We start from the raw sequence: 24,093 nt of genomic DNA on the forward strand, positions 1-24,093 counted from the left end.
GGTCGCAAAGGTTTTTTGTTTGTTTGTTTCTCTGTGCTTCCTAAATTGAAAGTAAATCGGACATAACAAGGATTCATTATATAGCCATGGTTCAGGATGGCATATTATTTGTCTCATATTGATTTAATACGCCAAATATTGGGGGGGACAGATTGGTACTTTCCCAATATTGGGGGGGACATGTCCCCCCCAGTGCCTATGGCCGTTACGCCCATGTATGTAGCAACCTGGGAAACTCCACACAGTTCTGAAAGATGCAGGATTTCCTGAACCTACAGTACCTTTCCTTTTATAATTTATAATAATCTCAAATCTACAGTACTCATGGAACAACATTAATGCTGAATATTAAAGAATTCTAAGTTTCCAACAGGAAATGAGTTCTCACTCATTTGATTATCACAATCTACATCAGTCTAATTTTTTTTTTTTTTTTGGGGGGGGACGCTTTTAATTGGGTCATTGAAACATTTTTTAAACTTAGAGTGCTACGCGGTGTGTGAACACTGTTCTCTGTTTTGATGATGACATGATGGCACAGGATCATCGCAAACATTTTGACAGCCGCCATCTGATTACCAACTGACTTGCGTCAGATCAAAGTTTCATAAAATCGTAACATTTAACGTAAAATGACCTCTGAGAGGTCTTCCCAGGCTGTGATACAGATATATAATTTCTCCAAAATCTTATCAAAAATATACACCAATCAGCTATAACATTCTGATGACTGACAGCTGAAGTGAATAACATTGATTATCTTGTTACAATGACACCTGTCAAGGGGTGGAATATATTAGGCAGCAAGTGAACACCTTTCTGTTTTAGCCAGCATTAACTTTTTCAGCAGTTTGTACCACAGTAGCGCTTCTGCAGGATGGGATCATATGGGCTAGCCTTCATGCCCATGCGAATCAATGAGCCTTCAACACCCATGACCCTGTCGCTGGTTCACTGCTTGTCCTTCCTTGGACCACTTTTGGTAGGTACTAACCACTGCATACCAGGAACACCCCACAGGATGTGCTATTTTGGAGATGCTCAGACCCCGTCATCTAGCCATCATAATCTGGTCCTTGTCAAAGTCACTCAGATCCTTACGCTTGCCATTTTTCCTGCTTCTAACACATCGATTTCAAGAACTGACTGTTCTCTTGCTGCATAATATATCCCACCCCTAACAGGTACTATTGTAATGAGATAATCAGTGTTATTCACTTCACTTGTCAGTGGTCATAATGGTATGTATACAGTACTGTGTAAAAAGTCTTAGGCACATGCATAGAAATGCTGTAGAGCAAAGATACTTTCAAAAATAATGAAATGTTTTTACATTTAAAAACGTCTATACAGAGCAAAGATTGTGTGTATGTGTGTGTGACTGTGTACATATCTATCTATCCATCTATGCATCTATCTATACATATATTTATTTATCCTAATACTCTAAATTACATATTAATATTATTGTAGGCCTGTTAACTTTTTCATGTAATTCTAGTGAGATTCCAATTGCATTTCATTGCTTAAGTACATAGTACTTGTTCAATGAAAAGGAAGTTGAATCTAATCAAATTTAATCTAATCTAAACAATAATAAATTAAACAAAGTCAATAATTGGTGTTACGGCCCTTTGCTTTAAAAAAAAAAAAAACCATAGTATTCTGGGTATAATGTGTGCAGTTTTAGAAGGAAATGAGCTGTACCAGACACAGTTCTTCTGGACATTTTGTCACACTTGCTGCTGAATTTGCAACAAAACCCAGCAGCATTCATTGTTTTTGTCTGAAAAGTGCCTCTTACATACTGTAACATATTGCTTTCTTTACTGGCATCCAAACAGCTTTTGTAATATTCAGCTTTGTGCTGGAAAACTAATATTTTGAGATCTCTAAAGTTTTTGTGCTGATTCGATAACATTTTATTAAAAAAAAAGTCAAAGTAGACATAGAAGTATAGTAGCAGAAGTCATGAAATAAAAAACGATAAATTTTGTACTTAAAAAAATAGGGTGCCTAAGACTCTTGCACACAATAATTTGTAGCAAAGATTATTGTTCATAATAGTAGTAGCAGTAGTTGAGATATACAATCTCCATAAGTGTTAGTACATAATAACCTTCAATAAATCTGGTCTGTGTATTAATACAATCTAAGCTACAAAATCTAAAAGTGTTTGGACAGACTAATGTAAAGTTAAAAACAAAGTGCTGGCTCATTAATGGCCAATCAATGAATGTATATAATGATTACATATTAGTAGCCACACTAGGCTTGTCTATTTTCCTGAATTTTTTTTTTCTGAATACATGGTGATGAGCAAGTTATTGATTTTTTTTTTTTAAGGATTTTACTGTGTTCTTAGACTCCTCAGTTTTAGAAGGGATTGGTATGTGTAGGTAATTCATTTGAGAAGTTAATATCAGTGTTAAATCCATTCCTGTATCAGTGGAGAATATACAAGCCCATCATTTTTTAAAGCATGCCCGATTTCACTATATACATTTTACACTACATAGTACAAAATATTTCAGCAGGTATAATAACACAATATAATACTGTGTACAAGTTTAGCTTGTCATGGGAGTGATGTGTACATTCCCCCAAATGTACTGTACAGCAAAGGAGTACAGCTCAACACAAATGCTCTATTGGTTCAGTTCCCATTGTCTACCCTTGGCAGCAAACCTCCAATAAACCTCTTCATTTCCCCAATCATCATCATCGTCGTCTGCCTCATCCATGGTCATGATCTGCAAAAAGGCATTCAATCAGCTTGGCTAAGTATTACTTTACTTGATCAAAGTAAAGAAGTCCTGTCTCCACCCCGACCCTGTCAGTGCTTTATTGCCTGAATGTGTTCACCTGTTTTGTGTTTGGTCCATGATTAGTTTGTATATTTAGATTCTGGTGTGTAAGTCTCATAAATGTGTTTACACTACCGTTCAAAAGTTTGGGGTCACCCAGACAATTTTGTGTTTTCCATGAAAAGTCACACTTTTATTTACCACCATAAGTTGTAAAATGAATAGAAAATATAGTCAAGACCTTTTTCTGGCCATTTTGAGCATTTAATCGACCCCACAAATGTGATGCTCCAGAAACTCAATCTGCTCAGCAAAACTGTTTTCAGCTGTGCTAACATGATTGTACAAGGGTTTTCTAATCATCCATTAGCCTTCTGAGACAATGAGCAAACACATTGTACCATTACAACACTGGAGTGATAGTTGCTGGAAATGGGCCTCTATATACCTATGTAGATATTGCACTAAAACCCAGACATTTGCAGCTAGAATAGTCATTTACCACATTAGCAATGTATAGAGTGTATTTCTGTTTAGTTTAAAGTGATCTTCATTGAAAAGAACAGTGCTTTTCTTTCAAAAATAAGGAAATTTCAAAGTGACCCCAAACTTTTGAACGGTAGTGTATGTTCATTCTGATTTCTGTATTTCTGTTCTATTCCCTGTCATGGATGATCCTTGTTTAAGAACATCGGTTAAAATGCTGGGTTTAATAAAATTGTGCAGAGTTAGTGTCCTTGTTTTGTTTTTCATTTCAAGGTAATTAGACATAAAATAAAAACTAGGAGGGCACTTGGTAGAGCACATACTTCCACCAAGCCACATACTTGGATTTGCATCAAATAAATTGTTACTTAGCCCATGGCTTACTTCTCATCTCATCTCATTATCTCTAGCCGCTTTATCCTGTCCTACAGGGTCGCAGACAAGCTGGAGCCTATCCCAGCTGACTACGGGAGAAAGGCAGGGTACACCCTGGACAAGTCACCAGGTCATCACAGGGCTAACACATAGACACAGACAACTATTCACACTCACATTCACACCTACGCTCAATTTAGAGTCACCAGTTAACCTAACCTGCATGTCTTTGGACTGTGGGGGAAACCGGAGCACCCGGAGGAAACCCACGCGGACACGGGGAGAACATGCAAACTCCACACAGAAAGGCCCTCGCCGGCCACAGGGCTTGAACCTGGACCTTCTTGCTGTGAGGCAACAGCGCTAACCACTACACCACCGTGTCGGCCCCATGGCTTACTTTTCCTCTAAATTTCATCAAAATACATTGACTATTTTTTGAGTTACATTGGAAAAGGTTAAAAAAAAAAAACAACAACCCTGGATCAGCGTACATATCTAGATCCTGGATCCACATACATATCTGGATTTACATCAAATTCTAATCAATTGTTCCTTGGCTCATGGCTCACCTTTCTTCCAAATTTCATCAAAATCTGTTCAATACTTTGAGTTATGTTGGAAACAGACAAACAAATGGAGGCAAAAACATAACCTTCTCTAACAAAGTTGTCGGAGGTAAAGATCACTGCATTGGCAGATATTGTAAATATATATTCCTGTATTTTTGTAAACATAAATCACTGGACATAACCTGACAAACACTGACATCATTGTAAAAAGAGCAGATGTTAAGGTATACAATAGGTTTTCCATTTTTAATGGGATCATGTTTATTACTGCAATTATAATATTATAATATTATAATATCAATACCATGATATTCCATGTGTAATGATCTTCAATTGTGACAGCTGATGTTAGATAGTAGCTGGGTGAAGTAGCATACCGTAAATCCTCTAATATAGGCCGGGGCCTTTATTTCACTCAAGTGCATCTTGGTCCAGGCCATTATTGGAAGGAGGCCAGAATTAGAGGCAGGCCTCTATTTCTATTTGAGCAAAACAGACTACCAGTGGAATGAATAAAAACGAGATTTTGTGTCTATTTGTCAAGTTGATGCTTGGCTGCCTGGTTACCACCAGACCTACCGGTAATCACAATCAGGGGTGCCTGCAGGGTTGAACTGTAAGGTACGCACTAGCGGTGTAATCCCCCCCCCCCAAAAAAAAAAAAAAATAAAAAACGCTTGCGTGCTGCAGTTTCTATGAAGAGTCGATCTATAGGCTTATACACAAAACAACGATAGAACTTTAACTTGAAATTGAACAATAGCCTTCCATGAACACAGGCTGATATTTGAACAACATATGTGAACTACACACGACAATAAACAATAAACTCTTTATAGCCTCGATTAGAATCTAGTGAACTTGCTCAGCACTACCGCATGCACGACTCTGACACACACTGTAGTGCAACGTGGGGTACATAGACTCGCTGAAAAACTCCTCGGGTATTTTTCTGAGTTTACCGAAAATCAGAGTAGAAGGAGCCACCCACCCTCTGTCTGGTTTGAAGCGGTTCTGTAGGACATTGAGCTTTACAGAGTCCGGTGCACATTTTAAGGCATCTGGTTGAAGTTTACCTATTGGCCCTGTCACACTATAGCGTTTTGTTCGACGTTTGGTTGCGTTTTTAAAAATTTGAGAAACGCCGGGGAACGTCGACGTTCTTCAAATTAAGTTTCTAGGTCAACGATGTTGTAACGTTCTTGTAACGCTTGGGTAACGCTCAGCCAACGTTCCCTCAGTGTCAGGCGACGTTTGTGGTCCAAAATAGCAGCAAAACCTAGCGTTCTCATAGCGTCCACAGCGCTTTGATAGCGTTATCATAGCGTTTGGGTAGCGTCTGGCTTGCGTCCAGGTAATGTTCTCGACGTTTGTCCAGCGTCTAGCTGACATTCCCGACGTTTCCACAGCGTCTGCCTAGCGTTCCTGTAGCGTTCGAGTAACGCGTGGAGCATTTGTGTGACGTTCCTGTTACGTTTCGCCAACCTGCGGCTGGACGCGCAGTATAAAAGGGGGGGCTTTTGGCCAGAGTGCATCACTTCCAGTTCAACCACCGCGCAGTCAACATCGCAAACGGAACGAAACGAAAAGAAGTATGCCTCCCAAGAGCAAGAGGGCCAGCAGCAGAGGTCGGGGCAGCAGCAGGGGCCAACGAGCAGCATCCTCTCCCAGCCAGGAGGTTGTTTCCATCACTGCAGAGGTCCATCCCCCTCCTGTTGAAAGCGAGGCTGACAGCCAGCCAGCAGGCAGCCAGCAGCAGAAGCAGCCGAAGAACAAGAGGGCAACAATCACCCCCTCCAGGTCCCAGTCGCCATCTCCAGCCTCTCCAGGGTCTAGCTGCTCCTCCTCCTCCTCCAGAAGCTTGTCAGCAGCCTCCTCACAGGACAGAGGCAAGAGGAAGAAGAGCGACAGGATAAATTACAGCCTCTCTGAATCTGATGAGGCCATCATGGTGGAGTGGTTACAAGAGAACCGGACATTGTGGGACTCTAAGCTCCAGGCTTACCACAAGATCACAAACAAGGAGAAGTTGTGGGAGGCCCAGGCAGAGAAGATGCAGAAGACAGTGAAGCACTTGAAGGGCTGGTTCCGGTCACTGCGGGATAAGAACACCAGACTCATGAAACACAAGAGCGGTGACGGTGCCCCAAGAAGAACAGAGAGGGACGAGTGGGTGCTCAACAACTTCAGGTTCCTGCAGGAGGTAGTGCGACACAGACCGGAGCCAGCCAAGCCCATCCTACCCAGCAGAGCCTCAGCTGCAGCAACTGTCCAGGAGGATTTACCGGTATCTGGACCTTCTATCACGGAGTGTACTTCCATACCTTCCAGATCTTCCACACCTGCCACAGCAGCCTCCAGCAGCAGCAGTTCCAAGAGGCCCAGACGATCTGGACAGGATGAGGATACCACCACCGAGGATGACGTGTTGGCTACCCTGCAGGAGAAGGTCAAGGAGTCAGAGGCTATACTCAAGGGTTTGTTCCAGCCTCCAGCAGTGACCCCTGAGTCGACCTTTGCGAACTACGTGAGGGACAGCCTTCTCACAATGTCGAGCCGGAAGTTCAAGAAGGCCAGGGCCAGCATCAACATGATCCTCACGCGGCTGATGGATGAAGACACTGAAGAGGAAGAGGAGGACCTGCCTACCTTCTCAGCTACATGTCGGTCGGCCCCCCCTCCTGGCATCACAACCACCAGGCAAACCCAGAGCGACATGTTTCAGCCGGACCCTAGCCAGTGGCATGACAACCTGCCCACTGGCACTCCTTGGCAGTCACAGACCAGGGAGTGGATGGCCAGATACCACCAGCAGCAGCCTCACTCGTCCTTCCAGCAGCCTCACTCGTCCTTCCAGCAGCCTCACTCGTCCTTCCAGCAGCCTCACTCGTCCTTCCAGCAGCCTCACTCCTACTACCAGCCACAAAGGTTCTTCCAGCAACAGAGTAGGAACTCTCCCATCTTCCACACGCTGACAGCACCAGCCACCACCCATGCCTCCGTCTCTATGGCCATCAGCTCTGCAAGACACACCATGGACCAGAGCAACCAAGGCAGCAGCTCTCCAGCCCTGGTTGTCACTTGTGCTGCCACGGACGTTACCGTGTTCCCCACCGGAGTGTCTACAGCAGCCAGTGTCAGCGACTTGTTCAGCACCCTGGACAGTCCAGGTCCAGTTGCCACCCCGTCCACGGCTACCTCTCTGAATGACACGCTCAACACTCCACAGCCACCAGTGGACCCAGAGACTGACTCTTAGAACTTTTTGTTTAGGAATCTGTAAATAAATGTTGTACATAGTTTGAACTTTGCCTGGTTCTTGCGTGAAACTTTCAATTTCTTGTTTTTAATATTGTACCCCCCCAAAAAATAATGAAAAAAAAAACAAAATAAAAAATAAAGTAAGTAAAATAAAAATATAAAATAAAATAAAAGATAAAATAAAAAATATACAATAAAATATAAAATAAAAGATAAAATAAAAAATAAAATAAAAAGTAAAATATATTTTTTATTTTATATTTTTCTTTTATTGTATATGTTTTATTTTATTTTATATTTTTCTTTTATTGTATGTTTTATTTTATATTTTTCTTTTATTGTATATGTTTTATTTTATATTTTTCTTTTATTGTATATGTTTTATTTTATTTTATATTTTTCTTTTATTTTATATGTTTTATTTTATTTTATGTTATTTTTTATTTTATTTTTTATTTTACTTTTTATTTTAAAATAAAAAAAATAAAAAGTAAAATATAAAATAAAATAAAAAATATAATAAAAAAATACAAAATCCAAAAAAAAAAAAATAAAGTTAAAAAAATGAAAAAGAATAAAACAATACAAAATAAAACTATGACATTTATTAATACTGTTTTATACGTTTGGTTATGTGAAAAGGGGTTGACCGGGAACTCAGTAAAATAAATAATTGAAAAAGAGATCATGCCTAGAACAGATTGGCTAAAAAAGTAGGGCGATCAGTAAAAATAATTACTTCGAAATGACACACACAATTACTTTTATTATTACTGTTATCGACAAATAAGTCATTGTAAGTTACACATACAATATTTCAGTTTCTAAAAGTTGTGTCTACCAAAAAGTATAGTCTATATTAAGTCCATTCTGCATTGCAACACTAGGGTCCAGGTCTACACCATCCTGTCCTGCCAGTCCAGTGCCCCAGCTGAGGAGTTGACCGAGTGCTTGATGAGGTTCCTCTGCTTCTTGGCTTCCTTGGTCGCAGTGTTGGGGCCTGCAACAACCTGTGTGTCTTCCATATTGAAGCCATCTCTCCAGGCACCAGGCACAAAGTCTTCTTCTGGACCTTCTGGCTGGTCCAGCTGTTGGTTCTGCAGCGTTGGATATCTGACCCTCATCAAGTTGTGAAGGACCAAGCAGGTCTTCACTATCAGCTTCACAGTCTCTGGCTTGTGCTGCATAGTGCCAAGAATCACCTGGAACCTGTTGGCAAGGATCCCAAAGGCGTTCTCCACGACCCTCCTGGCTCTCGACAGTCTGTAGTTGAAAATGCGCTCCTCCTGTGATAGACCACGGAGACTGTAGGGCTTCATCATGTAGGCTCTCAGGGCAAAGGCGTCATCTCCAATGAAGAAGTATGGAACATCTGTAGTGTCTTGTGGGAGAGGTATAGGCTGTGGAAACCCAAGCAGGTCTTCTTCAGCTCCATGTTTCAGCTCACTGGAGTTGTAGATCTGGGCATCGGATGCTGATCCCAGGCCTCCAAGATCTGCCCACAGGAACTTGTAGTCAGAATCCACAAGGGCCAGCAACACGATGGAATAGAACCCCTTGTAGTTGTAATACAAGGAGCCACTCTCTGCAGGACACCTAATGGCCACATGCTTGCCATCTAGTGCTCCCAGGACATGGGGGAAGTTCCACCTCTGATAGAATCTGTCAGCAACTTCCTTCCACTCTTCTGGCGTACTGGGGCAGGTCAGCATCTCATCCAGGTACTCGTCCAGTATGGCATGGCAAACCTCTCTGACCACCAGTGACTGTGTGTTGTGAGGTACTCTCCAGGCAAACTTCTGCGAAGCATAGCTGTCACCAGAGGCAAGGTGTCGCAAAGTCAGGGCCAGCTTCATACCAGGGTCGAGGGCCGGTCTAAAGCGAGTGTCCTTCTTGGTGATCCTGGGACCAACTCTCTGTCTCAGCTCATCAAACATCACTGCTGGCATGCGCAGGAAGTTGTGGAAGGAGGCTTGGTCTTCAGCTTGGAGTTCAGCCATCAGCTTGTCATAAACACCAAACTGTGGTCGCCTTCCTATCCAGGGTCTCACCCAGCTCTTTCTCCCTCTCCTCTTCCTTTTCTTCTTTGACTCTGCCTTGGACATCTTAACCTGGTGCAATGCCAACTGCAGGAGGTTGTTGTGATGCATGAGAGCAGCAACAGCATACTGGTGTTTCTCTTGGTCTGTCATTGTTCTGAAGTCTTCACTCTGTGAAAGTTCCAACAGGACTGTCGGTGGCCTCTGCAAGCCCCTTTAAATATATTTCTGGCAAGTGCCTGCCAAATGCTCCTGAACGCTACCAGTAGGTTACAGACGCGTTACAAGGATGCTACATGGACGTTACACAGACGCTGGAAAAATTCAGAACGCTGACAGACGTTAGAAAGATGTTGAAAGAGCGTTACATGAGCGTTAAGAACGCTCGGCGAATGCTGACGAACGCTGAAAAACGTTGGCGACACGCTGGACAGACGTTCGATGGACGTTACACAGGCGTTAGGCAAGCGTTACCCAAGCGCTAGGCACGCGCTGGACACTCGACCCTGATGGGCCGGCGTCCGCCTAGCGTCCAGGGAACGTCCTGACTTTCGAGTAACGTTCGAGTAACGCCCGCAAACTTTCGTGTAACGTTCCTCTAACGTGTAAGTAGCGTTTTGATAGAATGTCCTGAATTTTTGTGCACACCCAAAACTATTTTTCACCCTCAGCGTTCGCCGACGTCCCTCGACGTTCCCCAACGTTTGCCGACGCTCGTCTAACTTTCTTGTAACTTTTTTCTAACGTTCTCGACGTTCCTCTGCGTTTCGCAACACGTTACTCAAACGCTGGTGAGAACGTCATAGTGTGACAGGGCACTATGTCTGATAAATCTGATGTCAGTGATAGCGGGCTGACTCGTGGCTCATTAGTAAAGCTCTCTGATGGCTCATTTGTCAGCAAGGTGGAGCAACCATCTACTTCTGATCGTAAGGGACATGGGGAGATGTAGGTGTTCTTATATGAAATTCACTGGATGTATGGCTAGTTTCAAACTCAGAGGTAGATGAAGGCAATTCCCTCAAAGGAACTGAGCTCGCATCCAGCTGCAGCGCACTGCTGCTAGGTTGCGGAGGAGTGGAAGCTGCCGGTGCCGTGTTACTAGCTGATACTGGAGAGGACTGGCAAGCAGATGACACCCCTGGATCACTGCTTTTGGACTTTTTCGTAAAAGTCTGAAACAAGCTCGTTTGTTTCAGGGTTCGTTTACTCATTTTTGACTCGCTTCTCAATAAATTCTCGCACAAGCTCTGACTACTGACAATCGTCTGTCTCCGTTTCTCAAAACTGGAGAGAATCTCAGTGGTGCAAGAAAAGTATATCTGCATTGACCAATGAGCTTTCTTGGTCACGCACACCCCGCCCACTCCTGAAGCACACAAATGCGCCGGCACACACACGTCTCTCTCTCTCTCTCTCTCTCTCTCAAATTATGTTGCATTGCCAAAGCATTCAGGTAACAATTATAATTAAAAAAAAATATCTCTCTCCCCAAGGTACGCCTAGTGCGTACGGCCATACGCCTGGCGGCGCCACTGATCACAATTGTCTTTCAGATCGGAACGATTGTGTAAGGCCACTATGATCTCAGAAACATCGTTGGTTATAGCCCCGGCCTGTATTAGAGTCCGGCCATTATTTACCTCCTCCGACAGCGAGACCGGCCAATATTAGAGTCCCGGCCAGTAATGGAATACAGGCCAGTATTAGAGGATTTACTGTAAATAGGATACACGTTGACCAAACCAGATTGGAAAAAAATGCCATTGATTTAACTCTTTGCTGAAATTTGGAGAAATATTGTTTTTTTTCGTTGTGTCTATGCTAAAAGTAGGTTGGTAAATTCTACATAAGTGTGGCCTAGTCAAAAATGAGGAGACTGGACACAGCAAAATTCTTTTTTTGTGGATCTGTTATTCCTGAACTGCACTAATGGAAGAGCAGTGTTAAGTTTGTAATTTTGGGGACTGGATATAACCACAAGGAGAATAGAACAAAGAGTAACTTGTCTCTCCTTATTGTACTTAATATGTGCTTGTCTGTACCCAATTTTCACTGTTAACTCCCAAACAGTTCACTTTAGTACCATTAACACTAACATTGGACAGGAACTACAACAGACAGACTTCACCTCAATGCCTTCTCCAGATACAGTAACGCAAGCTAATGAACTCCTGACAATGATAAGGGTATCTAAAGACAAGTACAGTGTCTTGCAAAAGTATTCATCCTCCCTGGTGTTTGTCCTGTTTTGTCGCATTACAAGCTGGAATTAAAATGGATTTTGGGGGGTTAGCACCATTTGATTTACACAACATGCCTACCACTTTAAAGATAAAAATTGTTGTTTTATTGTGATATAAACACTAATTAAGATGAAAAAAAGAAATTTGGAGTGTGCATAGCCCCCCCCCCCAAAAAAAAGTACTTTGTAAAGCCACCTTTTGCTACAGTTACAGCTGCAAGTCTTCTGGGGTATGTCTCTATTAGCTTAGCACATCTAGCCACTGGGATTTTTGCCCATTCCTCAAGGCAAAACTGATCCAACTCTTTCAAGTTAGATGGGTTATGTTGGTGTACAGCAATCTTCAAGTTATGCCACAGATTCTCAATTCAATTGAGGTCTAGGCTTTGATTAGGCCATTCCAAGACATTTAACTGTTTCCCTAAAACTACTCTAGTGTAGCTTTAGAAGTATGTTTAGGGTCATTGTCCTGCAAGAATGTGAACCTTCGTCCCAGTCTCAAACCTCTGGCTGACTCAAACAGGTTTTCCTCCAGAATTGCCCTGTATTTAGTGCCATCCATCTTTCCTTCAGTCCTGACCAGCTTTCCTGTCCCTGCAGATGAAAAGCATCCCCACAGCATGATGCAGCCGCCACCATGCTTCACTGTAGGAATGGTGTTCTCAGGGTGTTGGGTTTAGGCCACACATGGCATTTCCCATGATGGCCAAAAAGATCAATTTTAGTCTCATTTGACCAGAGAATCTTCTTTCATGTGTTTGGGGAGTCTGCCACATGCTGTTGGGCAAACTCCAAACGTGTTTTAAGCACTGGCTTTTTTCTGGCCACTCTTCCATAAAGCCCCACTCTGTGGAGTGTGTTCCTATGGACAGATACTTCCATCTTCACTGTGGATCTTTGCAGCTCCTTCAGTGTTATCTTTGGTGTCTTTCTTGCATCTCTGATTAATGCCCTCCTTGCCCGGTCTGTGAGTTTTGGTGGGCAGCCTTCTCTTGTCAGGTTTGTAGTGGTGCCATATTCTTTCCATTTTGCTATAATGGATTTAATGGTGCTCCCTGGGATATTCAAAGTTTGGGATATTTTTTTATAACCCAACCGTGATCTATACTTTTCCATAACTTTGTCTCTGACGTGTTTGGAGGCTCCTTGGTTTTCATGTTGCTTGCTTAGTCATGTTTCAGAGTCAGGGTCCTTCCAGAACAGATTGATTTATACAGACATCATGTGACAGATCATGTGACACTTTGTTTGCACACAGGTGGATCTTAATCAACTCATTATGTGACTTATGAAGTGAATTGGTTGGAGCAGCTCTTATTTAGGGGTTTCATATGAAAGGGGGTGAATACCTATGCACACTCCAGATTTCTGTTTTTTCATCTTAATTATTGTTTGTGTCACGGGCATTCTGTTCCACTCAAACAGCCCGAACAGGGTACAAAATGTCATTTTGGCCCGGTCACCTTCAGACACCAGAACTTGGTTGTACCCACTAGCTAAGTCCATGGTAGAGAACCAGCGGGCACCTGCCAACATATCCAGCGTCTCCTCAATACATGGAAGAGGGAAGGCGTCCTTCCGAGTTCTGGCATTCAAAAGGTGATAATCCACGCAAAGCCTTAAACTACCATCCTTTTTCTTAACCAGAACCAGAGGTGAAGCAAAGGGGCTGCTGCTCTCTCTTATGACCTTGGCCTGGAGAAGTTGGTTAATGTGCATTTTCACTGCCTCATAGTCAGAAGGTGCAATGCACCTATAGCACTGCCTAACTGCGGCCAGATCTAACAAAGGGATGTCGTGAGAAATCAGGGTAGTACAACCCAAATCTCCTTCGTGTGCCGAAAAGACAGAAGAATACTTCAACAGAAGCGCACGGACCTCTGACTGTTCAACATCAGTCAGAGGAGACAGGTCAACAGCCTTAATTTGCTCTTCCATTGGCACCGGGGTGGGCGATTGGCCGTCCAAGATGGCAGTAGCAGAATGAACCTCAACAACACCCCGAGGTAAACTAACAATGGAGATCATGCTCAGCTGTCCGAGTCTGGTACGAGGATAGAGCACAACATCGGTAGAACCAACATTAACCACTGGGATATGTGCCAGACCCTGGGTCACCTGTACAAGGGCAGAGCTCCTCAGTCCAGCGGGTATTAGTTTTCCGATGGCCTAGTCGAACAGGCAGGCCTGTTATCAAGGGCCATTGCATCTCTATGAGGGGTGACAGGTGGTGGTCCCACCACTCTCTCCCTGTCGCACTCCCTCGCATAATGACCTGACTGCTGGCAGCGCCTACAAACGACAGGCCCATCCCGGGGGAACCGACCCCGCCTCTGGGGCTCCTGCAGTGCGGCCATACTACGAGTAAGATTATTAATCTGAATCTGCTGTTGTTTCAACATCTCCTTTAATTCTTCCATATCTGACTTTAGCTCCGGCCTACCATGAAGACCACTGGTCACCACACAGGACGTACCAGAGACCCCGAATATTCTATCACCGCCCGACGGGAGGGAAAAACTATGTGGCCACAGCGGTTCTAAAGAGCCCTCTCGTTCCCAGCATATGGCTTCCTTGCGAACCTCAATCAAGGTAGCTAATGGCTTATCACGAATAAAGCGTTTTAATTCACGACGCAGGGCACCCTCACCGACATGTTCCACAAACTGGTCGCGAAGCAGGACGTCTGCATGAATAATACCCTCCGTTGCACACCCCTTCACCTTATCCATGAGGTTCATTAAGGCAATAGAAAACTCAAGCAATGACTCCCCCTCCTGCTGCTTTCTGGAAAAGAAGGCCTCCTGCAAAGCTACATATGACTGTGGACAACCATATAGCTCCTGCAAAATCTCCAGAATCTTCTCTGGATTCTCCCTTTCCTCTCTCGACCTATTACGGATCTCTTCCCGAGCATCGCCCTCCAGGTGGTCAAAGAGGAAATACACTTTGTCGATTATAGACAGATGCCTGGCCCGCATACAGGCTGCCGCTTCCTCTTTCCACTCCTCAATGCCTATACCTACACTACCCCTAAAGATGGGACACTTCTCCCTAGGAATAAACACTAACCATTCGGTAGTGGGGCCGGCTGGTGGAATAGGGTCGACTGAACCCGTGTTCGAGCCCTCACCTGACTGAGCAGTTCTTAGATGCTCATTCTCAATTGGGCCACTAAATCCCTAAGCTCTTGCATTTCTGCCATAATGCACCACAATACTTAAACACAGTCTCTAAGTTTACAAACTCACAGGAGATAACTGGGAAGAAACTCCAAGAAGGCTGCAGTCTCCTGAGGTCATGCCGATGACTGGCTGCTGCTTTGTCTCTAAAGGAAGAAAAAAAACAAAAACTCACACCACCCACTCAACCGTCCTTATTCATACATACCCATACAGCAAAATGGTATCAGTGGCATGAAATATAAAACCCAAATTTACAAAATAGAACACCAGTCTCTGTTCTTTTATGCAAATCCTGCTGACTACGCCACGATGTAGAGGTGGCAGTAAAGGTGGTTATAGTTTTATCGACTACGCCACCCATGGGAGATCTAGTCTCCACGTGGGAAATTACCATTGATAAGAAACCAACAATTCTCAATTTAACCAGATTTCATACACTTTAGCACATGCGTTCAGGCAAACAGGTTTATGCAAGGATAAAGCAGAGACAGTGTTCTATTTCAAATTGTACAAAATTTTTATTTTAAAATATTGATCATATTCACTTCACTCACACACACTGGTAACAAGGGTAATACCTGATTAACACTAACAAAAAACAAACTAACAAAACAAAACAAACAGGAGAGGGGTTACCAAAGAGAGACCAGAGCAGGGAGTGGGTCAGAATGACCACACGCACACAGCACTGCACACCCGGTGACACTACTCTGCAAATGACAATGAAACACACAGACAGATACCCACCACCAAGTGCTCAGGCCCCCTGCTGGATGTCCCCGATCCTAACGAAAAAAAGGAGTAACAATTAATAAACAAAATGGCCCCCGGGATTTGGCTATGTCTGGACCCACCAGGCTAATGGATGGGAGATTTACAAACCACGCGTGATGGCACACACCCACACACAGATCACTACAAATTATACATCCCCAAGGGCACAGCAAAACAAACCTTGGCCAAGACAAAAAATGTGGAAACCCCTGGCCACCCTGGAGGATAAACCCCCACCAGCAGCGCAGCACCAAATGAAGCACTTACCAAGAAAAATAAAAAATATAATAAATTAACAAAAAAAAAAACAAAAGGTTGAAAAAAACAACAACAACAAATAAATCAGTAACCTATTCGTTGAGTTTCCCAGGGCCCCTGTTCCCACTGCCCTCACACACACTCACAAAGCACACTTACATACACCCGAACCACGATGGAGAGACAAACTCACACACCAACACCACACACACACACTTCCAAATAAGACTCCGTAGAGACAAAACAGTAGCCGGTGTCTGGAATGCAGCCCCAATTGCCTGCAGTCTTAACAGCGATCCACCATGAACCAAAAGGGAGAGTTCTTGTCGCACTTTCAACCGCAGCACAAGGTAGAGTAGCCGGTAGCTCGTATACAGGTCAGGCACGCGACAGCGCAGCCAACTTCCCAATTGCTCTGCCCTAAAGCAAAGAAAGATGTTAACCACCCAATGTACCAAATCACAATGGCGGACACACGTTATAAAATAATCACTTACCAATCACTTGGTAAACATACACCCAAACAGGCAACAATGCCAAATCAACGCAGGTACACTCAATGTTCTACCCTAGAACAACGAAGCCATTAACCACAATGACTGAATTTCGTTAGCAAGTTCCAATGCACTTGCCTCACATACCACATTTCATGACACCGAAGGAAATGTAGGTCAACATACCTTCACGGTCGAGATGTAGAGCCAACCAAATGCTGTACACAAACAAGACACTCTAAAGCCAATGCCAAACTCACCCAAGGTGAAACAGTTAAATTCGCTTACCTGACCGCCGCTGCTCCCTGCTTTTATGGAAATATCCCACCCGGCAACTCAATCCCACGTCAGTCAGTGCGACTGCTGCCAGGCTTAAAGGCACCGACACACCACTACATATACTTCTCCATAACTTTGTCTCTGACCTGTTTGGAGGCTCCTTGGTTTTCATGTTGCTTGCTTAGTCATGTTTCAGAGTCAGGGTCCTTCCAGAAAAGGTTGATTTATACAGACATCATGTGACAGATCATGTGACACTTTGTTTGCACACAGGTGGATCTTAATCAACTAATTATGTGACTTATGAAGTGAATTGGTTGGAGCAGCTCTTATTTAGGGGTTTCATATGAAAGGGGGTGAATACCTATGCACACTCCAGATTTCTGTTTTTTTCATCTTAATTATTGTTTGTGTCACAATAAAACAACAATTTTCACCTTTAAAGTGGTAGGCATGTTGTGTGAATCAAATGGTGCTAACCCCCCCAAAAATCCATTTTAATTCCAGCTTATAATGCAACAAAACAGGACAAACACCAAGGGGGATAAATACTTTTGCAAGACACTGTATCTATACAAAGTACAGACAAACTGTGTAACCCAAATAGAAAATATAGACAATACAGAGAATATCGACAACAGTAGTGGCTATTTTCTAAATAAAGAAAATAAAAGCAAATAGCACCAATAAATACATACGGTATGTTAAACCACACAACTCCAACTACTGGATGATGGTAAAGTGCATTAATGAACCAAATGTGAGTTTACAAACACTTTTACATAAGTTCAAAATACATTTTCAGAAAAAAGAGAAATTAACTCACTCTCTCATTCCAGGTGCAGCCTGTGCATTAAAACACACACACACCTGGAACTCAACTCGACATATCTCCCTCTAAATTAGACAGAAGCATACAAAAATAGACACATCTTGATGAAATAATCAGCATAAACCGCGATGATGTGATTACATGTAGTTTTTCTGCACTTATGCTGCCCCACTGTTCGGTGCTGCCCATGGCGCAGTGAAGATATTACACACACAACTTGCTCTACAAATCTGCAAGAATAAAGAATTGTCATTCATCAACCTTAGCCTGTTAGCTTAATCAGAAACTCATCTGCTGATAGTGATCACCATTTTTACATTTAATAGACGTTTTAGTGTTATTCTCATCTATGTACACAAAAATATACAACTTGCAGAGGTGGAAAGTAATGAATTACATTACTCGCGTTACTGTACTTGAGTAGCTTTTTTGTGTACTTATACTTTTTCAAGTAATTTTTAAAGAGTGTACTTTTACTTTTACTTAAGTATGTTTTCTTTTAAGTAGTGTACTTCGGTACATTTTACATCACAACCGTTACTGAGTAAAAAAATAAATAAATAAAAATTTTTTAAAAAGGCTAAAACGGAGAAGGGGAAATGCGTTCTGGAAATGAATCACGGGAAGGACAGTTGTCGCACGCGCGAGTCTCACACAGACGATGGCGGACATGCACCGGCGCTTTAAGGGGGGGGGCTTCGGGGGGCTCAAGCCCCTGGGCCACAGTCAATCAGGGGCCTTGTAATATTAATAAAATAATAAACTGTCGGAATCGTGGGCCTACATTAATGTACGGATAGAAATAAGGTTAGAAATAAATGAGCGCACAGTAGCCTGCTGTAAGAGACATGGTGGATGTGGTTTGCGAAACGAACACCCACAACTGTACCAGAATAAAATGTAACAAAATGTAACGTCACGCAGGAAAGCGCGCCAAAGACTGCAGACTACTGAGACACAAATTTAGAGGCTTTGAAAGATGAAGCGTTCACATGTTAGCGGGGCGCATAAAAGGAAAAAAAGAGAGAGATGCAGGTAATGATAGAATTGTTGCCTAAAGTCACAGACTTTTTTAAGGTAAGGATCACCAATCTGTTCAGAATATCAGCTACTTATCAGTTATCAGCCTACCAGCAGCTAGGCTATGTGCAGCTAGGCTAGATATGCTATGATCTGTCCAACAGTAAAATAAATCAGTTGTGATTTGAATACGTGTCGTGTGATTTGAGTTATAATCCTGTTAGTATAATAGCATATTTCGATGGGGATAATAAAATGTCTAAAACAGCATCTACTGAAGAAATTGATGAAAAGATTGTAGCCCATAATTTTCACAGTTCGGGCAGCAGACAGAGTAAGCATACTGAGGGGAATAGCAATACAAAGCTAGCGCAGATCCACATTTCTCGCTAGCTGTGTTGGGTGTGTTGTTAACCCGTGTGGATTTAAGAGAAATACTTGAGAAGTTCTGTGGTCAAGACAACGTTTTAAGGTAAGGACACTTGATTATTAATGTTTGCCCGCCGTGGCTTGTTGTTGACGAAAGGCCCACATGATTTTGCCTTATGCAGCTACTGTTAGCGTCATGCTTTGAACTAGGTTAAGCTCATTTGCGCTAAAGGATGGGTTTATTGAAGGACTTTGATGTAGCTAGTTTCTTTTTTAAAAATCATATGCTCAAAACAGTATGCCCGTGTTCATCATGTTTAACTTTTTTCTTGATGGAGTGCATGAAATATTGTTGCAAGTGGTATTTCGATGCAGTCATGTCAAAGCAGTCATGTCAAAAAGGCAGTTGAATGCACGGTCTTATTCAAGGAGAAGGAAGACTTGCATGATGCTTGAACATAGATCGGTAAAATAGACCCTAGTAGGACTTGGTTTCGTGTATTTCGGTCTGTAGAGTTATGAGTTTGGCCGCTGTCCATGGTGTTTATGTTTCATGTGGCCGCCGAGCCAAGTACCTTCATCATCATCATCATGTTCCCCTGTCAAAAGTTAAACTCTCTAGGGGTGCTTCTGCTGTAGCAGTTGCAGCAGTTGCTCAAAGTTTGATTTGTCCATCATCATACGTCTTATCTGTTGGGTGTCTATGCCCAGCAGATTTTCCCATTTCGTCCATTTGTAACCATTTTTGTCAAACAGGAGCTGCTTTTGCACTTGGTTATTGCCCATCCGGCAAACGTGAGCAATATATTTTAGTTGTTGTACATAGCAGGATAGTTTTATATCCTGGGTTCCTGTCAGTTTCCGGAGGTCAGCATTGGACATCTTGTAGCTCCAGTCTATATCTTCATTTGTAGTGTTCTTTTGGTCAGGGGCATTCTTTCGTTTATATCCACCTTTAATCATTTTCCTTAGGAAGCCGTGCCACACTACCTCAATTTTGTGAATTTCACTGGATGATAGTTGCCATGCCTGTGTGCTGTACAGGAGACGAGATCGAATGCATGCCACTAGGAACTTTATACGGGTTTTTAGTAGTATTCGGTGGTCGGTTAGAACGTGTTTCAGTTCATTCCATTTCATGAATGCAGCACTTATCCTAGCATGTAGGAAGTGTGAGGATTCATCACAGTTGCTGACATTATAACCAAGATATTTAAAGGTGCGGACGTTTTTAATATTAGTGCCGCCAAGGGAAATGATACTTGGTTTACATTTGATATCCTCATTGACGTTAAAAGCCATTGTTTCTGTTTTGACATATGATATTTGTAAACCAAAGCGGATGTAGGTCTTATCATACAACTGAAGAATATTCTGAAGCTCCTCAATGGATCCAGCGAGTATGGCCTGATCATCTGCGTATAGAATCTCTGTTATGCAACCCTCTCCTGATGCTCGTGCTTTCGTACGCATTTCTCTTGTGGATACCTCATTTGGAATGCAATATCTGAACTTGAAGCCTGTATCTGGGTACAGTTTTGATATCTCATGCTGTGCAATCCTGACAACAAAGTCCATATAGATATTAAAAACTGATGGCGATTCTAGGGCACCTTGTCTTGCAGTGAATGTTTGTTTTCATGCCGCCGAGCTATTTTTATGTATTTTATTTTTTAAAAGGACTTGTCTGTAGGTGTGTGTGTTTTATGTTTACAACACATACGTCTACATTAGCGCACGCGCGCTTGTGTGGTTATCTCTGGCCATGCCCCTGCGTGAAAGTTACGCAGTATCACTGTCCTGTCCGTGGTAATAATCAGAACCAGCTCTGTAATGATAATGTGCGCATTCTTCTCTCCCTCTGTGGTCAGATGTGTTGAGCGATGTGAGCGTGGGCCTTGCGCAGCTACGCTGAGCCAAACGTAACCTATCGTAGGCTTCTAGGCTAATTACGTGCTTACACTGTAAATGCTTGACACGTATTGCAAATAAAATAAGAGTGTTTTCCTGGCCAACGGTAAGGGTAGGGTTGACAGGTAGCCTATGAGGGGCCTAGCCCCTGGGCCACGGGTGTTGATAAAGCGCCCCTGCGGACATGGAGGAGACCGAGGAACCTGTGGTGGACGACCCTGCAGAAAACGCAATTTCTTCCAGTAATGAAGTGCACCCCTGGCCCTACATACGTGATCACTTCAGCTTCGTAGAGAAAAGGGGTGACAGTTTCATTATGCAATGCAGATTATGTGTGCCCAAGAAGACAACCATTGCGGCATACAAAAATTCGACATCTAATCTGCGCAAGCATGTTGAGGTAAGTATTGTCATTGGCATCATAATCACGGGCACAGATAGAGGGTGGGACGGGTGGGATTCGTCCCACCCAGATTTAAATTCACCTCGTTCGGTCCCCCCCACTTATAGGGAGGAAAAAATGTCTATGCTGTCTTTCTTTGCATAAGGCAAACCTCACGGAAAAATCAAAAGACTAATTACCATTCGGTTTATTGAGGTGCACAACAGTGTATACATAGTTGCAACAACTCACATAAAACAAAACAAAGACTGATATTCGGTTGGTTGAGCTGCGCAGACTGCACAGGTTGCGAGCTCGAGCTTGGTTGCTATGGTTATCCACAAGTTTGACAGGCATATCGGGGTTGGGGTTGGTTTGCTGGCAGCTTTGTCCCCCCCAGTTTTTTGTCCCCCCCAGTTCAAAAAACATATCTGCACCCCTGATCATAATATTTCCTTTCCATAGTAAAACCGACAATAGGCTGGCTATATTCCAAAAATAGTGGATGGCATTGCTAATGTTGAAGTAGCAACCTGTTGGTACTGTAACATAACGGTAATTAGTCTGTTATTCGGTTGGCTAATCATGCAAGCAAGTTAGCTCGCCAACCTGACGTGATCAGTCCTCCTACCATTCTACATCCAACAGGCCAGAAAGGAATACTAAGCAAAACAAATAATGTTTGAATTGAATTGTTCAATAACACACAGTGCACACAGGCAAGCTACACGATTTCGGTGCAACATTTCACTTTCATATTTCATGTACAATGCTTTGTGTGTGGTCAGGGCGATGTAAACGACATGACTGTGTGTATTGACCTTTTTTGTTTGTCTCAGTTTTAATGCAGCATTATCCTAAGCATTCAATTTGATACACTTCCTTTAAATAAAACATCTGGGTTGAGATGTACATATATCCTTGTTTCCTCTTCTTTTTCATTTTTGCACAACACAATGGAGGCAGAAAACACCCATTGTTAAAAGTAACGTTTTACTTTTACTCAAAGTACATTTTAAATGATCTACTTTTTACTTTTACTTGAGTAGATTTTTTGTCTGGTAACTTTACTTGTACTTAAGTAAAATTTCATCAGAGTAACAGTACTTGTACTTGAGTATAATATTTTAGCACTCTTTCCACCTCTGACAACTTGTGCATTCGTTCGTTTCGCAGCACTGCTATTTCCGGGCACGTATAGTCTCATGGAGACTACGTGCTATTGCGCGATCTCATCTTGCACCGTTCTTAACATGACAGTGTTACATTAAAAAAAAATAATAATAAAATACATAAATAAAAAGCAGCTACTACAACCATAATTTCACAGAAAATAATAATGCACTTTATTTTTTTCCTGGTCTAGTTTCCATCAAATCATGCACTCTGATTGGCTCGCGAGTGGTCCGGAATCCTACAATACGGACCCCAGTTACGGACCTTTGGCAACTCGCTCATTCACAACAACAACAAACATAGTTGCAATTTTTGGTCAACATTTATTTTCATATTTCTCAGTATAATAGCATTAGTTTTACATAAATAAAGGACTACATAGGCGGCAAAATGTAGGTTTTTTCCTGCCATGGAAGTGCACTTGTATACCGAGGAGGAAGCCATTTGCATTACAGCCGTGAATGAGGATTCAAAATGCCGGCTCGCCTTGGCTTTGTTTTCCCTTTCAGGTGCTCTCATTTTCTGTTAGAATTTGGTAAAGAAAAAAATAAATATATTATTTACCAGCTTAAGGTTGGTCCATATTGTGAAATACCGTGACTAAAGACTTTGAGAGTTATGAGTCTCAACTAATGCAAGTGGTGGAGGATGGGTTGCCAATCTCCGGTTTAATTATGCTGCAGCACACCATTGTTAATGAGGTTAAACAAAGTTACACCATTTGCATTGTAAACTAATGTTGGCTACAACAACTTTGACATGCTTTTTGGTCGTGCACAGTCGACAAAAATATCAGACAGAAAGTGGCAAGGTAACATTAACAGTGAAGGCTACAACTGGAGTTAGCTAACATTCAAGTTAAAGATTTAGACTAGGCTTCTACAATGACCACCTAATGTTACACTTAACAGGAACTAATCAAGAAAGATAGCAATTTATGATAAAGATATATGTGTTATTGAAATTAATTAGAGAAATAAACCAATAACAGTACTCACCTTGCACAGAATCAAATTTCTTGGTGTTCTGGTCTCAACTACGGTTTGTTAACACAGAATCCAGCTGCCTTGCAAGATAAGGTCTCAACAAGTCTGGGCAAAGTAAAGCACCAGGCCAATCTGAGGCTGTAGCCATCATTTTGCACTCTTATGATGTCATCACGTTGATGCCTCAAAGAAAGTATTTTACAGTATTTTGAAAATACAAAAATACAAAACACTGAAGTATTTTGATACAAAATAATAAGGCATTTTCATCATCCCAAATCAAATACAAATTACAAAATAATATTTTGTATTTGAAATACATATTTGAAATACATCTGTCAGAAATACTGCCCATCCCTGCATAAGACTATCCCAGAACCTGACAGAATTATGTACTTTTGGGAAACTGAAACATTGTTATTGAGTCTTGGTAATAAATTTGCATCTTACAGACATCTTGTAATGACATTTCAAATTATACCAGGTAGACTTTGGTGCTTTTTGAGCATTTAAATCAACCTAAGCTATCAATATCTTAAAACTGGTAATGAAATGCGAAGTAATATTGAACTTCATGGGGTAACTTTATTATATTATTGACATCAGTCAAGCCAAGATGGTTAGTTTTCAGGGAACCACACC

At 42.3% G+C, this 24,093-nt stretch overlaps 2 long non-coding RNA genes across 2 annotated transcripts; both read right to left on the bottom strand.

The window, feature by feature from the left end:
- Nucleotides 1-2,050: 2,050 nt before the first annotated feature.
- On the bottom strand, nt 2,051-15,755 carry LOC132883432 (uncharacterized). Its single transcript, XR_009654325.1, has 3 exons — nt 15,718-15,755; nt 15,037-15,113; nt 2,051-2,753 (listed from the first exon to the last, which is right to left on the bottom strand). It is a non-coding gene; the product is annotated as an uncharacterized LOC132883432 (long non-coding RNA).
- A 7,013-nt stretch (nt 15,756-22,768) lies between these two features.
- On the bottom strand, nt 22,769-23,945 carry LOC132883433 (uncharacterized). Its single transcript, XR_009654326.1, has 2 exons — nt 23,464-23,945; nt 22,769-22,987 (listed from the first exon to the last, which is right to left on the bottom strand). It is a non-coding gene; the product is annotated as an uncharacterized LOC132883433 (long non-coding RNA).
- Between the last annotated feature and the right edge of the window lie 148 nt (nt 23,946-24,093).

This window comes from Neoarius graeffei, chromosome 3 (assembly GCF_027579695.1).
Source record: "Neoarius graeffei isolate fNeoGra1 chromosome 3, fNeoGra1.pri, whole genome shotgun sequence".
Classification (NCBI taxonomy): Eukaryota; Metazoa; Chordata; class Actinopteri; order Siluriformes; family Ariidae; genus Neoarius; species Neoarius graeffei.